Source organism: Oncorhynchus keta, chromosome 20 (genome assembly GCF_023373465.1).
Source record: "Oncorhynchus keta strain PuntledgeMale-10-30-2019 chromosome 20, Oket_V2, whole genome shotgun sequence".
Taxonomy (NCBI): Eukaryota; Metazoa; Chordata; class Actinopteri; order Salmoniformes; family Salmonidae; genus Oncorhynchus; species Oncorhynchus keta.
The window spans coordinates 33,557,601-33,573,554 of NC_068440.1; the positions used below are offsets into that span (position 1 = coordinate 33,557,601).

At 41.8% G+C, this 15,954-nt stretch overlaps 1 protein-coding gene across 2 annotated transcripts in view; it reads left to right on the top strand.

The window, feature by feature from the left end:
• The first annotated feature begins 307 nt into the window (after positions 1-307).
• Positions 308-15,954, top strand: part of LOC118399008 (focal adhesion kinase 1-like) — a 269,083-nt gene continuing 253,436 nt past the window's right edge. Inside the window, exon 1 of one of the 2 annotated variants that reach the window (XM_052472725.1) lies at positions 308-551. The gene's annotated coding sequence lies outside the window, so the exon portion shown is untranslated. The remainder of the gene's footprint in view (positions 552-15,954) is intronic. The other variant, XM_052472724.1, reaches the window with a different exon arrangement.

The following is a 15,954-nucleotide window of genomic DNA, read 5'->3' on the forward strand; positions in this document are numbered from 1 at the left end:
CATATGGGCACCACACAATGTATCACCTTGACTTGAAACACGAAACATTTCAAGTATAATAATGTTTCAAAGAGATACTTGAGGTTTGTCAGTATGAATGTTGTCTGAGTGTGTGGGGCATTGGCTGCTACAGTGTGTGTAGTTGGGAGTGTAGTTGCTTCAACTGTGGGCCAGTTGAACCTGGGTCTGTGCTCTCTGAAATCCTTGAGACCTTCCTACCCCCATTGAAGTTGACGTTTAAAATGGTCAAGGTTATATAAGGGTTATGATTAAGGTTAGGCTACGGGTATGAGTTAAGGTTAGGGTTTAGGGTGAGCACGTCCCAAGGATCCCGGATAGCACAGCGTGTCAGCCATATTGGAATGCTCTGCTCAGGATGGGAAGTACAGAACTAGGCGTAGTAGGCGAGACTGGAGTGGTGGGCAGAGAAAGGAGAACGCACGAACCACTAAGCAACTTCAGTTTTTTGAAGGATTTAAAACTCATATAAACGAGGAGTTACACCGGTAAACGAAAGTGAATTGTCCGACACACTAATTGGATAGGCCAAAGTGAGTACGGTTATGTTTCTTATGTTATATCCTGATGTATAATGTAGGCGACTTCCAGGCGAAGTGTGTGTGATGGAGCGTCTGCTTTGCCTACACATTGACGTTTCCTCCCATAAAATTACAAGTTGTTTTCCTTATCACCTATCTTTCTGTTGAAGATGTCTAGATAATATGTCGTTCTCAATCATTGTGTTGTCTATCAATTGATACTTCATCGATATAACGAAAGCATATCACACATGTAGCCCATTCAACTTAGACATGATATTCTGGTCGTCATTCATTAAATCTTTAGGAAAGTATGTTAATCAGAATCTCCACAAATTGTTGTATGTGTATATATAGAAACAATGTCCCCCAATATGCTCATAAAGTCTTAATTCGTAAATTCCCGTAGTTTATGTCTATTTTGTATTCCATGATTGTCTGTGTATTCAGGTTATACCTTTCTGAAATATATCGTTTGTATGTTGTAGCTAGGTAACCAAGCTTATGGACGTTTCCTGAAGATTTGGGTTGTTAATTACACCCTTGTGAAGCGTATTACATTTGGATATTGGCGTGGCATTTCTTGTTGTTGTTACTGTTTATACTATTGTAAACCCGAGGCTCTGGAAATTAAATTACACTGAAGTCCTGTATTTTTAGGACCAGTGAGTTCTTTTATTTTTTTATTTCACCTTTATTTAACCAGATAGGCCAGTTGAGAACAAGTTCTGAGGGTAAAGATACAGTGTAATCACATATTGTCCAAGTTACAACTTTTAATTTATACATGTATGACTCAATATCTGAAGTTGTTGAAAGGCAATATGACCAGACCTTGGTCCTCCATAATATTGTGTTCATGTTGTTGAGTATCCATTCCCAATGTTTTTCAAGGACATTCCAAATATCTACTTGTCTGCTTGAGACTTACAAGAAACTTTTGTATCGAGTGAGAAGGTGGGACAGTGTTGCACTTAGGGCCTATATTTACCAAGTGTCTCAGAGTAGGAGTGCTGATCAGGGATCAGGTTCTCCCTGTCCATAATACCCTGCAATATTATTATCTAAAAGGCAATACAGATCCTAGATCAGAACTCCCACTCTGAGACACTAAAATCCACCACTTTTAAAGTACACTTTCAGAGCCAGGAAGGCAGATTTAGACAAACTTCTTAATGATGACACAAACACTTGACAGTTTAATCTAATGGGCTGGCAGTGATACGGGGATTTCAATGAAACATAAAGGCATTGATTGGAGTCATAAATTGCTTGATTAATTGAATTAATTGATAAGACTCCCAGAGGCCTCTGTCTGTCCGTCCGTCCGTCCGTGTGTGAGTGTGTGAGCATGTTACATTTTCCATTGAGTCGGCCTAGGCCTAACCTTACTTATAGCCACCTCAGGCAAGTTCTATTCACAGGCTCTATTCTACATCCTCCCAACTTATTCTGCCTAGTGTTGTTTTAGAGGAAGAGGAAGAGGAGCTGCCTAGTGTTGTTTTAGCTACAGAGGAAGAGGAGCTGCCTAGTGTTGTTTTAGCTACAGAGGAAGAGGAGCTGCCTAGTGTTGTTTTAGCTACAGAGGAAGAGGAGCTGCCTAGTGTTGTTTTAGCTACAGAGGAAGAGGAGCTGCCTAGTGTTGTTTTAGCTACAGAGAAGAGGAGCTGCCTAGTGTTGTTTTAGCTACAGAGGAAGAGGAGCTGCCTAGTGTTGTTTTAGCTACAGAGGAAGAGGAGCTGCCTAGTGTTGTTTTAGCTACAGAGGAAGAGGAGCTGCCTAGTGTTGTTTTAGCTACAGAGGAAGAGGAGCTGCCTAGTGTTGTTTTAGCTACAGAGGAAGAGGAGCTGCCTAGTGTTGTTTTAGCTACAGAGGAAGAGGAGCTGCCTATTGTTGTTTTAGCTACAGAGGAAGAGGAGCTGCCTATTGTTGTTTTAGCTACAGAGGAAGAGGAGCTGCCTATTGTTGTTTTAGCTACAGAGGAAGAGGAGCTGCCTAGTGTTGTTTTAGCTACAGAGGAAGAGGAGCCTAGTGTTGTTTTAGCTACAGAGGAAGAGGAGCTGCCTAGTGTTGTTTTAGCTACAGAGGAAGAGGAGCTGCCTAGTGTTGTTTTAGCTACAGAGGAAGAGGAGCTGCCTAGTGTTGTTTTAGCTACAGAGGAAGAGGAGCTGCCTAGTGTTGTTTTAGCTACAGAGGAAGAGGAGCTGCCTAGTGTTGTTTTAGCTACAGAGGAAGAGGAGCTGCCTAGTGTTGTTTTAGCTACAGAGGAAGAGGAGCTGCCTAGTGTTGTTTTAGCTACAGAGGAAGAGGAGCTGCCTAGTGTTGTTTTAGCTACAGAGGAAGAGGAGCTGCCTAGTGTTGTTTTAGCTACAGAGGAAGAGGAGCTGCCTAGTGTTGTTTTAGCTACAGAGGAAGAGGAGCTGCCTAGTGTTGTTTTAGCTACAGAGGAAGAGGAGCTGCCTAGTGTTGTTTTAGCTACAGACAGAGGAAGAGTGGAGCTACAGAGGAAGAGGAGCTAGTGTTGTTTTAGCTACAGAGGAAGAGGAGCTGCCTAGTGTTGTTTTAGCTACAGAGGAAGAGGAGCTGCCTAGTGTTGTTTTAGCTACAGAGGAAGAGGAGCTGCCTAGTGTTGTTTTAGCTACAGAGGAAGAGGAGCTGCCTAGTGTTGTTATAGCGACAGAGGCAGAGGAGCTGCCTAGTGTTGTTTTAGCTACAGAGGAAGAGGAGCTACCTATTGTTGTTTTAGCTACAGAGGAAGAGGAGCTGCCTAGTGTTGTTTTAGCTACAGAGGAAGAGGAGCTGCCTATTGTTGTTTTAGCTACAGAGGAAGAGGAGCTGCCTAGTGTTGTTTTAGCTACAGAGGAAGAGGAGCTGCCTAGTGTTGTTTTAGCTACAGAGGAAGAGGAGCTGCCTAGTGTTGTTTTAGCTACAGAGGAAGAGGAGCTGCCTATTGTTGTTTTAGCTACAGAGGAAGAGGAGCTGCCTAGTGTTGTTTTAGCTACAGAGGAAGAGGAGCTGCCTAGTGTTGTTTTAGCTACAGAGGAAGAGGAGCTGCCTAGTGTTGTTTTAGCTACAGAGGAAGAGGAGCTGCCTAGTGTTGTTTTAGCTACAGAGGAAGAGGAGCTACCTAGTGTTGTTTTAGCTACAGAGGAAGAGGAGCTGCCTAGTGTTGTTTTAGCTACAGAGGAAGAGGAGCTGCCTAGTGTTGTTTTAGCTACAGAGGAAGAGGAGCTGCCTAGTGTTGTTTTAGCTACAGAGGAAGAGGAGCTACCTATTGTTGTTTTAGCTACAGAGGAAGAGGAGCTGCCTAGTGTTGTTTTAGCTACAGAGGAAGAGGAGCTGCCTATTGTTGTTTTAGCTACAGAGGAAGAGGAGCTGCCTAGTGTTGTTTTAGCTACAGAGGAAGAGGAGCTGCCTAGTGTTGTTTTAGCTACAGAGGAAGAGGAGCTGCCTAGTGTTGTTTTATAGCTACAGAGGAAGAGGAGCTGTGTCTAAAGCAGCAGCTGTGACAGGAAGGACAATGCAACAATGTTCTCCAGTTGTACTGCTGCATTCTGCTTTAGATTGGCCAGGATGTAGCCTAGCTTAGCTGCCACACACACACACACACACACACACTCTCACACCGTCCCTCAGGATTCTGGAGGAAAACGCCTTTTTCCTCTACTCAGAGGCAGCAGTTTCATAGTGTGTGTGTGAGAGAGAGCTTGTGAAGAGAGAGAGGAGTTGATGTGCTGTGATGCAGCTGTGGCTATTATGTGATTTGTTGTTGCTTTTTGACCTGATGATCTAAGTGTGGTGGTGATAAAGAACATGTTTCTCAAACAAAGGTATTAGGGGGTAGGTCTGCTCTGCTGTTGGCATGTATAATAGACACGTTGGAGTTCCAGCCTCAGATCCATAAACCATAATTACAGAGTGTGTGTGCCCATTTCAAACACATTTTAATTTTTGAAATAATAAATGTTGGGGGTCAGAAGTTTAAATGACAGCTTAATCTGGTGTATTACTTACACTGGACGACAGACAGCATGGTTTCACAACCAGCATCATGTTGCAGTTCTCTCCCAGTTGAATTGACTCCAGGTTCCCTCAGATTACAGCGTGTGTTGTGCTTCATAACGGTGTGCACTCATAACTCTTTGAACTCTCTCTGTGAGGATGGATGGACATATCTGAGTTGATTGAAAACAACATCTACTGTTTTCAGTCTCTATGTAAGTGTGTGTGTGTGTGATCGTCCTCTATTATAACTGCAGTGTTCCCTGGGATAGCCTAGCAGTATAATGTTGAATTACTAATTTCAAGGATGCCTCTGATTGCTATGTTGGCGCTCACTGAACTGTCATTTTAAGTTAATGGGTATGTTCCTCTGCCAAGACTTCTGGGTGCAAAATTCTGGGAACTTTCAATAAATTCCTCAGTATTCCCGAAATCTCATTTCGTAATCAGGAGGGAATAAGCAGGAAATCCGGGATCCTCCAACCAGGATTTCTGGAAAACCAGGTCATTTATTGAAAGTTCATTGAATTTTGCATCCCTAGACAGACATTGCTGAAGCATGCCAGCTCTTACAAAGCCTGGATAGGTATTTTACATTGCTATACCTATAATCTGGTGCCTGACTGCACAGTTGATGACTATTGGGGCGTAGACAGGGGCGTACTGTTAAATTCAGACCTAGACCTGCGTCCTTAATGGCACCCTATTCCCTATGTAGTGCACTACTTTTGACCAGGACCCATAAGGCTCTGGTCAGAATTAGGATAGTATGTAGGGAAAAGGGTGCTATTTTGGACGTAGGCCTTGTCGTCTGCAGTGTCTGGGAGATCAGGTGTTGTTCAGCCATTCATAATGCATTTAACACACACAGTCACGCTACTAATACGATATGACCTTAAGTCAAAGCATCACCTTTCACTGGTGGCGAGGAGAATGTTACATTACTTAGAAATATGTCTGATTTATGTGTGTGGTCCTGTGGTGTGTTTCTAAGCATTGTGGGGATGTTGGTACGCCTCTTTCCATTCAAATCATTGTCTAAATATTTTTTGAAAATAAAAATGGTTCCACATGTCCCTGATCTGAACTTCTGTTAGGCATTATGTTGTGGTTTAGATCAGGGATGGGCAACTCCAGTCCTCGGAGTGGTGTCACATCCCCCCCCCCCCATCTCTAGCAAACACAGCTGGTTTAAACGAATCGCATTCTAAACTGAAGATCATGATTAGTTTGTTATTGGAGTCATGTGTGTTCGCTGGGCAAAAGTGTGACACCAATCAGGCCCACAAGGACTGGAGTTGCCCACCCCTGGTTTCGATTAATACAGTAATGTTAATCCTGTACACATTTAATCTACGTCGATGAACATAGACAAACCTAACTACCTCCAGGTCCTTTTCCATGACTGGGTTATTTTGAAAGGGGCTAAAAATGCAGCAAATGTAGGTGGGGGACCTAAAGTCAACCCAACTACTACAGTCGTCTACACTACCCTACACTCTATGGGCTGACAATGTTAGGCCTCAAGCTAAAGGTCCCAGTGTTCTCTCTCTGGCTGTCCCAAATGGAACCCTATGCCTTACATAGGGCACTTGTCACGGTCGTCCTCCTCTTCATCTGAAGAGGAGAGGCGAGATGGATCGGAGGACCAAAATGCGGCGTGGTATGTGTTCATCATTCATTTTAATAAAGAAAACACTGAACACTGAAACACTATACAAAAACAATAACCGAAATAACAACCGTGAAGCTAATGAGAACTGTACTGAAACAAGCAATCAACATAGACAATCACCCACAAACAAACAGTGACACCCAGGCTACCTAAGTATGATTCTCAATCAGAGACAACTAATGACACCTGCCTCTGATTGAGAACCATACTAGGCCGAAACATAGAAATTCCCAAATCATAGAAAATCAAACATAGACTGCCCACCCCAACTCACGGCCTGACCATACTAAATAAATACAAAACAAAGGAAATAAAGGTCAGAACGTGACAGCACTACTATGACCATAGCCTTATGGGGACTGGGAGTGGAGGGCTGTGGAGGTTGGTCATGTTCAGTAGGGAGAAAGATGTTTTTTTTTTTTTTTAAACACGGAGGTACTAGTTTAACAGGGAGATAATACCTGAAATTGTATAATAAGATCACAGATGTTTTGTTTCCCGTTGCAAAATATTTAGCTGTGGTGTGCTTGTCCAGGGACACAACAGAAATATGTGCCGTTGGAGGTACTGGGGGACTGGAGTTGGGAACCACTGCGCCAGTGAACACTCCCCCAGCCCGGACTGCAGTGGCCTTCGCAGGCAGGATGAAGGACCGGAAGAGGAAAACAAACAAAGCAAACAGACTGCCAGCTATTCTCTTCCATCCAGGGGATTGGGATCTAAGCAGAGCGCCTCAGGGACCACAGAGTAGCCTGGGTAACTGGTGAGGAGAGATATACCCCCGCTAGCATTTCTCGTTGCTTTTTTTTAGTGGTCACAAATGCAGCACACACCCTGTAGGTCAACTCCCTCTGAAGGTAAATAGAAAACAAGTTACAGTAGGCAGTCAGATCTGTTTTTTACATTTACAGGAGGCACCACCAGAGAAAGCTTATAGTATATAGGCACATCTGTTTTATTTAACATGGTAGACCATTGCAAAGTGTCTTCCGGCTGTAGTGGAAAGACAATAGTCATTACTTAGCCTAGTTGGGGACTGTATAGTACAGCTCACCATAGTCAGTGTATCGGCTATTTGAGACAGTGAAAGGCCATACAAGAAGGCTCAGGTGGTCAGTCAGAAACCCAGAAGATACTTGAGACCTGTACTGTATGTGTCCGGAATCAGAGTCTATCTTTAGCTAGCTGCCTGGCTGGCTTCTCAGAACTTCTGTTTCACTGGAAGGCAAGGACCACCCAGCCCCAGCCTCACTGTCATGCTGCCTGTCTGTCTGTGGACCAGGGGTGAGTCTGACTCATGCTGCCTTTCTACCTGGTTTAGGGGTGAGTCTGACTGTCATGCTGTCTCTGTGGATCAGGGGTGAGTCTGACTCATGCTGCCTTTCTGCCTGGTTTAGGGGTGAGTCTGACTGTCGTGCTGTCTGTCTGTGGATCAGGGGTGAGTCTCACTGCCTTTCTGACAGGTTTGGGGGTGAGTCTCACTGTCATGCTGCCTTTCTGCCTGGTTTAGGGGTGAGTCTGACTGTCATGCTGCCTTTCTGGCAGGTTTAGGGGTGAGTCTCACTGTCATGCTGCCTTTCTGGCAGGTTTAGGGGTGAGTCTCACTGTCATGCTGCCTTTCTGGCAGGTTTAGGGGTGAGTCTCACTGTCATGCTGCCTTTCTGGCAGGTTTAGGGGTGAGTCTCACTGTCATGCTGCCTTTCTGCCTGGTTTAGGGGTGAGTCTGACTGTCATGCTGTCTGTCTGTCTGGATTAGGGGTGAGTCTCACTGTCTTGCTGCCTGTCTGTCTGAATCAGGGGTGAGTCTCACTCATGTTGTCTGTCTGGATCAGGGGTGAGTCTGACTGTCATGCTGTCTGGATCAGTGGAGAGTGTATCCCTGGCTAGGGCTTTGACGATCATGGTACTTTGTCAGTCGGTGATTGTTAAGCAAAAACTGCCATTCTCATGGTATTGACCGTTAATTAACATAAACACATTTATCATCTCCTGGCGTTCATGCATAGCCTACAACCTACTGATGCAGACCTTTAGAACATCTACATTTTAAAAAGTCTAATAAATCCATGTAATATAGCCTACACCCTCACAATAAATCCATTATTTATTTTAGACTGGTCTAAAGAAACATGACATTAAGAAAATGTAGTCTATTTCAGAATAACAGAATAGTATACTCTGAGTTGTCGTTATGTTAGGTCCTGATCTGACTATGACATATGGCTGTGGGCTACAATAGTTCATTTAGCGGACAAGATTTGCTTAGAATTCCGTAGCATAATTTTATAGTATTAAGAATACAATTGAACATAGCTGAATAAAATAGAAAGGATATTTTCTGCAAATGATTACAGAGGGAGTGCGTCTATTCTGTGTTGAGTAGTTAACAAAGAAACAGTTCCTCCTACATGCTTAATTTAGAGTTATTTATGCAACTTTAGTTGTTCTACAAACGTTGGGCTATATGTTTAGATTTTTTAAATACAATCTAAGGCTGCATGATGTGACTGATTTAAAAAAAAAGTTGAAAGGCATGAAAGGCATGAGCGCTGCTCTGTTTCTTGTGCAGGCTGTACACACTTCATCAGTCTCTCATTCACAATATGACAAGCACTTGATAATACCTCGAATTTCCCCGGTGGCATTCCCCTTGTGTGGCATTAATGCCCTCTAAAAAAATCCATGCCTTGTGGCCATTGTGCCCTTGGGCTGAATATAATAATTTTAATTCCCTTCTCTCGGTTGCCAATTGCCGTGCTCCGGAGCAGCTCTCACTCACATGGCTCTCTCAGATATCTCAATTCTTATTAGCCAATACCCGTCATGTGATCGGGTCCTTCTCACAGGCATTTCAGCTCTGAATTAGGCTACAAGTGAAGACCGGCACATCGGGGATGCAACTGCTTCCTTCTTATTGAATTCCGAGGCGCTAATTGAAGATGTTAGAAATGTCCATATTTCATCAGCCAACAAGATGAGTAGGCCTAACAAACCGCAAAAACACTAGCCTATGTCAATCTACTATACAAAAGTTGATCTATTCTATTGATCAAGTCATCCTTCTGGGCGAGAAAGGAATATTCCAAACATACTCTGGGACCGTTGTGGGATGTGATGGATCTCAAATGAATACAACCACTAGCATCAACAAAAACATTTTTTAAAGCAATGAGGCTGATGCAACAGATCAGAACGTTTAGCTTAATGTTGATAAACTATTAGGCTATTTCTTCACAGTATAAGCGCAGAACTGTACACACTGCAGTCGACCTAATAATAAGAATGTTCCAAAATGCAATCAATTAGCGGGAATATACGGTTCTCAAAAGTGCCTGCAAATGCAATTATGCATGTAATGCTTTAGTATAAAGGTGAATTTTTATGGTGAAAATGATTTTCCACAAACATGAAAATCACACGCTGCTTATGTATGCCAGTTAGGCTCTATACCCCTTATAAAGTGGATTAATGTGCTTAAAATTAAGAAAGGATTTGGCCACTTTAGTTGTGATACAAACCTTATCAAAAGATATAGGCCTATGCTACATGAGGTGTGCGACTGTGATTTGAAAAAATAATAATAATATTGTCACCCATCAGACTATTATTGATTACATTTTTATTTTATTTATTTAACTCTATTTAAGTCATTTAAGAACAAATTATTATTTACAATGACGGCCTACCTCCGGCCAAACCCAGACGATGCTGGGCCAATTGTGCGCCACCCTATCTATGGGACTCCCGATCATGGCCGGATGTGATGCAGCCTGGATTTGAACCAGGGACTGTAGTGACACCTCTTGCACTGAGATGCAGTGCCTTAGTCCGCTGCACCACTCGGGAGCCCCCTGTGAGCCCCCCTTTACATATATTAAATAATATATGTGTGAAATTAGTTTTGATTTAGAATGGACTTTAGGTCGACCGATTTATGATTTTTCAACGCCGATACTGATACCGATTATTGGAGGACCAAAAAAAGCTGATACCGATTAATCAGACGATTTTTATATATATTTGTAATAATGACAATTACAAAAATACTGAATGAACAATGAACCATTTTATTTTGACCTAATATAATACATAAATAAAAATCTATTTTGTCTCATAATGTTCAATTTGGTTTAAATAATGCAAAAACGGTGTTGGAGAAGAAAGTAAAATGTATGTGCCATGTAAAAAAGCTAATGTTTAAGTTCCTTGCTCGGACCTTGAGAACATATGAAAGCTGGTGGTTCAATATTCCCAGTTCTTCAATATTCCCAGTTCTTCAATGTTCTCAGTTAAGATTTTTAAGTTGTAGTTGTTATAGGAATTATGACGTGTCGACTATTTCTCTCTATACCATTTGTATTTCTTATACCTTTGACTATTGGATGTTCCTATAGGCACTATAGTATTGTCAGCCTAATCTCAGGTGTTGATAGGCTTGAAGTCATAAACAGCGCTGTGCTTCAAGCATTGCTTATAGCTGCTGGCAAACGCATGAAAGTGCTGTTTGAATGAATGCTTACGAGCCTGCTGGTGCCTACCACCGCTCAGTCAGACTGCTCTATCAAATATCAAATCATTGACTTCATTATAATATAATAAACACACAGAAATACAAGCCTTTGGTCATTAATATGGTCAAATCCGGAAACAAACTTCGATAAAACAAAACGTTTATTCTTTCAGTGAAATACGGAACCATTCCGTATTTTGTCGAATGGGTGGCAACCCTAAGTCTAAATATCGCTGTTACATTGCACAACCTTCAATGTTATGTCATAATTATGTAAAATTCTGGCAAATTAATTTCGGTCTTTGTTAGGAAGAAACACAGTTTGCAATGAGCCAGGCAGCCCAAACTGTTGCATATACCCTGACTCTGCTGGCACTGAACGCAAGAGAAGTCACACCATTTCCCTAGTTAATATTGCCTGCTAACATGCATTTCTTAAAAACTAAATATGCAGGTTTAAAAATATATACTTCTGTGTATTGATCTTAAGAAAGGCATTGATGTTCATGGTTAGGTACATTTGTGCAACGAATGGGCTTTTTTCTCCAATGCGCTTTTGTTAAATCATCACCCGCGAAGTTGAAGTAGGCTGTGATTCAATGATAAATTAACAGGCACCGCATTGATTATATGCAACGCAGGACAAGCTAGTTAACTACACATGGTTGATGATATAACTAGGTTAACTAGTAATTATGTGAAGATTGATTGTTTTTTTTACAAGATAAGTTTAATGCTAGCTAGCAACATACCTTTGCTCCTTGCAGGCACAAGGTCCTTTTGACGCTGCACTCACGTAACAAGTGGTCAGCCTGCCACGCAGTTTCCTCGTGGATTGCAATTTAATCAGCCATAATCGGTGTCCAAATAGGCTGATTAAAGATTGTTATGAAAACTTGAAATCGGCCTTAATTAATCGTCCATAGCGAATGTTTCATTTTCTGACAGGTAGGCTATACTCCTGTTGTAAAGTGAAGCAATGTGCTGAATATTAGGAAAGTTGAGAAATAAATATAGTAGGCCTAGTCTATAGGAAGCTGATGGGATCCTCCTCTTTTTAATAGAGGCCATCAAAACTCTTGTTTTCTCACACAGTTGCATATCCTATAGAAATGTTGCGCAACATGAGCTCATCGCTAACATTTGCATTGACAATAGTGCCGAGTACCAGGCCGTCAGCAGCATCAAAGTGCAGTTTTGGATAAGCCTAGTTACCGTGACTACACGGTCATGTGGATTTTGACTGCAGTCATGACTTGTGACCGCCAGTAATACAGTCACCATAACAGCACTACTCCTGAATTCATGTGCTGCTGCTGTATGGAGGGGGTGTTGCCTAGAAAACCAAAGACTTGTTTTCTACAACAACTTGCTTGTTTCAGCAAGGAGAAACAACTTTTCATCACGTTGTAAAGAGTCCATGTTACTACGGAAACAGACTCAACCGCACGAACCGCACGGCCTTCCCGTCGCCAGTTAACTGTTCGCTCCACCAAAAAAAAAACGGTTATGACGGTTATTTTATCATGACGGACCTCATCCTTAAACGTCGGTTACATAGTTATACGGTAACTGTGCCAGCCACATCCCTGGGTCTCTACTCTAGGTCCAGATATATTTTCCAGGCTGTGATTTGAACAGCAATACAATATGGGGTCAACACACTCCCTCTGTTTGCCCAACTATTCCTGACATGTGTCCAGGTTGGTTGGAGAAGTATGTGCAGAATGTTGTGGTAGACAAACACAAATAACTTCTAATAGTTTTCCTACAGTTGTACTGTAGTATACTGTAGGTCTCTGTAGTATACTGTAGGTCTCTGTAGTATACTGTCAGTCTTTGTGGTATACTGTAGGTCTCTAGTATACTGTAGGTCTCTAGTATACTGTAGGTCTCTGTGGTATACTGTCAGTCTGTGGTATACTGTAGGTCTCTGTAGAATCCTGTAGGTCTCTGTAGTACACTAGGTCTTGCGTATACTGTAGGTCTCTGTAGTATACTGTAGGTCTCTGTGGTATACTGTGGGTCTCTGTGGTATACTGTAGGTCTCTGTGGTATACTGTAGGTCTCTGTAGTACACTGTAGGTATCTGCAAAATCCTGTAGGTCTCTGTGGTATACTGTAGGTCGATGTGGTATACTGTAGATCTCTGTAGTATACTGTCAGTCTTTGTGATATACTGTAGGTCTCTAGTATACTGTAGGTGTCTGTGGTATACTGTAGGTGTCTGTGGTATACTGTAGATCTCTGTAGTATACTGTCAGTCTTTGTGATATACTGTAGGTCTCTAGTATACTGTAGGTGTCTGTGGTATACTGTAGGTGTCTGTAGTATACTGTCAGTCTCTGTGGTATACTGTAGATCTCTGTAGTATACTGTAGGTCTCTAGTATACTGTAGGTCTCTAGTATACTGTAGGTGTCTGTAGTATACTGTAGATCTCTGTAGTATACTGTCAGTCTTTGTGGTATACTGTCAGTCTTTGTAGTATACTGTCAGTCTATGTGGTATACTGTAGGTCTCAGTAGTATACTGTTGGTCTCTAGTATACTGTAGGTCTCTGTAGTATACTGTATGTCTCTGTAGTATTTCTGTAGGTCTCTAGTATACTGTAGGTCTCTGTAGTATACTGTAGGTCTCCGCAATATACTGTAGGTCTGTGATATACTGTAGGTCGCTGTGGTATACTGTAGTATCCTGTAGTATACTCTTGGTCTCTGTGGTATACTGTATGCCTCTGTGGTATATTGTAGGTCTCTAGTATACTGTAGGTCTCTGTAGTATACTGTAGATCTCAGTAGTATACTGTAGGTCTCTGTAGTATACTGTAGGTCTGTAGTATACTGTAGGTCTGTAGTATACTGTAGGTTTGTAGTAAGTCGCTCTGGATAAGAGCGTCTGCTAAATGACTTAAATGTAAATGTAAATGTAGTATACTGTAGGTTTGTAGTACACTGTAGGTGTCTATAGTACACTGTAGATATCTGTAGTACACTGTAGGTCTCGGTAGTACACTGTAGGTATCTCTAGTATACTGTAGGTATCTCTAGTATACTGTAGGTATCTAGTATACTGTAGGTATCTAGTATACTGTAGGTCTCTGTAGTATACTGTAGGTCTCTAGTATACTGTAGGTCTGTAGTACACTGTAGGTATCTCTAGTATACTGTAGGTCTCTAGTATACTGTAGATCTGTAGTACACTGTAGGTATCTCTAGTATACTGTTGGTATCTGTAGTACACTGTAGGTCTCTTTTGACCTGTAGAAAAATAATTGCTCGCCTTGACACACTCTGTCTTAATAGACCAGCATTTCCTCCACTCCACAGGTTCTAACCTACTGCTATTCTATGCAGTTTGGAGATTTGACGTGAGTGTTAAAACAAGGATACATACACTGTTGCACTTCTTATCCTGCTATCCCATATCCTGAAACTCAATAGAGCCCTCCCATCGGAAACAGTAGTGGCTTGACTGTAAATAAACAGAGATAAATAAACAGAGATGGTCAACAACACCAGAGTCCAGCCCTCGCTCTCTCGCTCCTCATTCCACTGTGTGCCATCCATCCACCCATCCCACAGAAGAGAGGAGCAAGACTCGCATTTTACTGGGCCTGACATTTTACTGGGCCATATAAGGGGGTTGGGGGGGGTAAAGAAGTAAACCAGTAAACCAGTGTTTGCTCTGGTTTATGCAGAAATTAGCCATATAACATATTGGTACAATTATTTGTTATATATAACAAATAATTTTATACTTATATATATGGTCCAATATGTTCAAAAAATTTAACAAATAATTTTACCAATATATGTTATATGTATGGTCCATATTATCAGGTATACTATCAGCAATATCACCTGTAGCCAAGCGATGCAGCATATTGGCTATAAATACATGGGTTAAAGCATGAGGTTGTCTATCTGCATGTAATCCCATTGGGCTAGTCATAAGTAGAGTCCTGCATCAGGTCAGATAGCCATATGGGTGAGCTGCAAAAAAACAAACAGCTGGCGCGTGGAATGAAAACATTTCTTTTCGCGGTTCAGAACAATTACATTGCCGGTCAGAATTATTATTTTTTTAAAATCCAGATAATGCCGTTTTTAAATACCCAGGAACTTGTTGTGTTGCGAATTCCATTCTGTTAGCAGCAAGGCAGACATAAGGCTACCAGCCATGCAGACCTATTTGTTTTCGACAATTCTGTTATCAGTTAGTTATTGCATTAATTCAGGCTTTTGTTTATTATACCATACGCAGGCCATATAAAGTGTAAACCGGTGTGGTTGGTAAACGTTTGAGTAGCCTACTAAGTAAATGTAGCCAACTTTTGCAGCTTTTTTTCCATTCTGGGAATTCCTTCCCCTATGGCACTCGTAACTGGAATGTGCCTTGAGGAATATTTATTTCTCTGGCATAGAACAAGCCGACTAGGTAAATAGATAAAGTATACTACTATGGGGTTGTCAGATTTGTCTATTCATTAAGCTATTCGTAATTGTTCCATATGTATTTTACGTGGCGGAAACACTGTAATAAACCATTTCCGTTTTTCAAGATTTGATGGCACTTATGTGTTTTTCTAGAGTAGATCAAAGTAGTATTTTTGTAGGCTGATTTGAATAATCTGGAAATCCTTGACATTAGTCTAGCTACAGTTATGCTTAGTCACGAGATGGATACTTGTGAGGCTTAAAACAGCCAGAGTGTGTCCCAAATGGCTTCCTGTTCACTATACAGTGTACTACGTTTAACCAGGGCCCATATGGCTTCCTGTTCACTACACAGTGTACTACGTTTAACCAGGGCCCATATGGCTTCCTGTTCACTATACAGTGTACTACGTTTAACCAGGGCCCATATGGCTTCCTGTTCACTATACAGTGTACTACGTTTAACCAAGGCCCATATGGCTTCCTGTTCACTATACAGTGTACTACGTTTAACCAGGGCCCATATGGCTTCCTGTTCACTATACAGTGTACTACGTTTAACCAGGGCCCATATGGCTTCCTGTTCACTACACAGTGTACTACGTTTAACCAGGGCCCATATGGCTTCCTGTTCACTATACAGTGTACTACGTTTAACCAGGGCCCATATGGCTTCCTGTTCACTATACAGTGTACTACGTTTAACCAGGGCCCATATGGCTTCCTGTTCACTATACAGTGTACTACGTTTAACCAAGGCCCATATGGCTTCCTGTTTACTATACAGTGT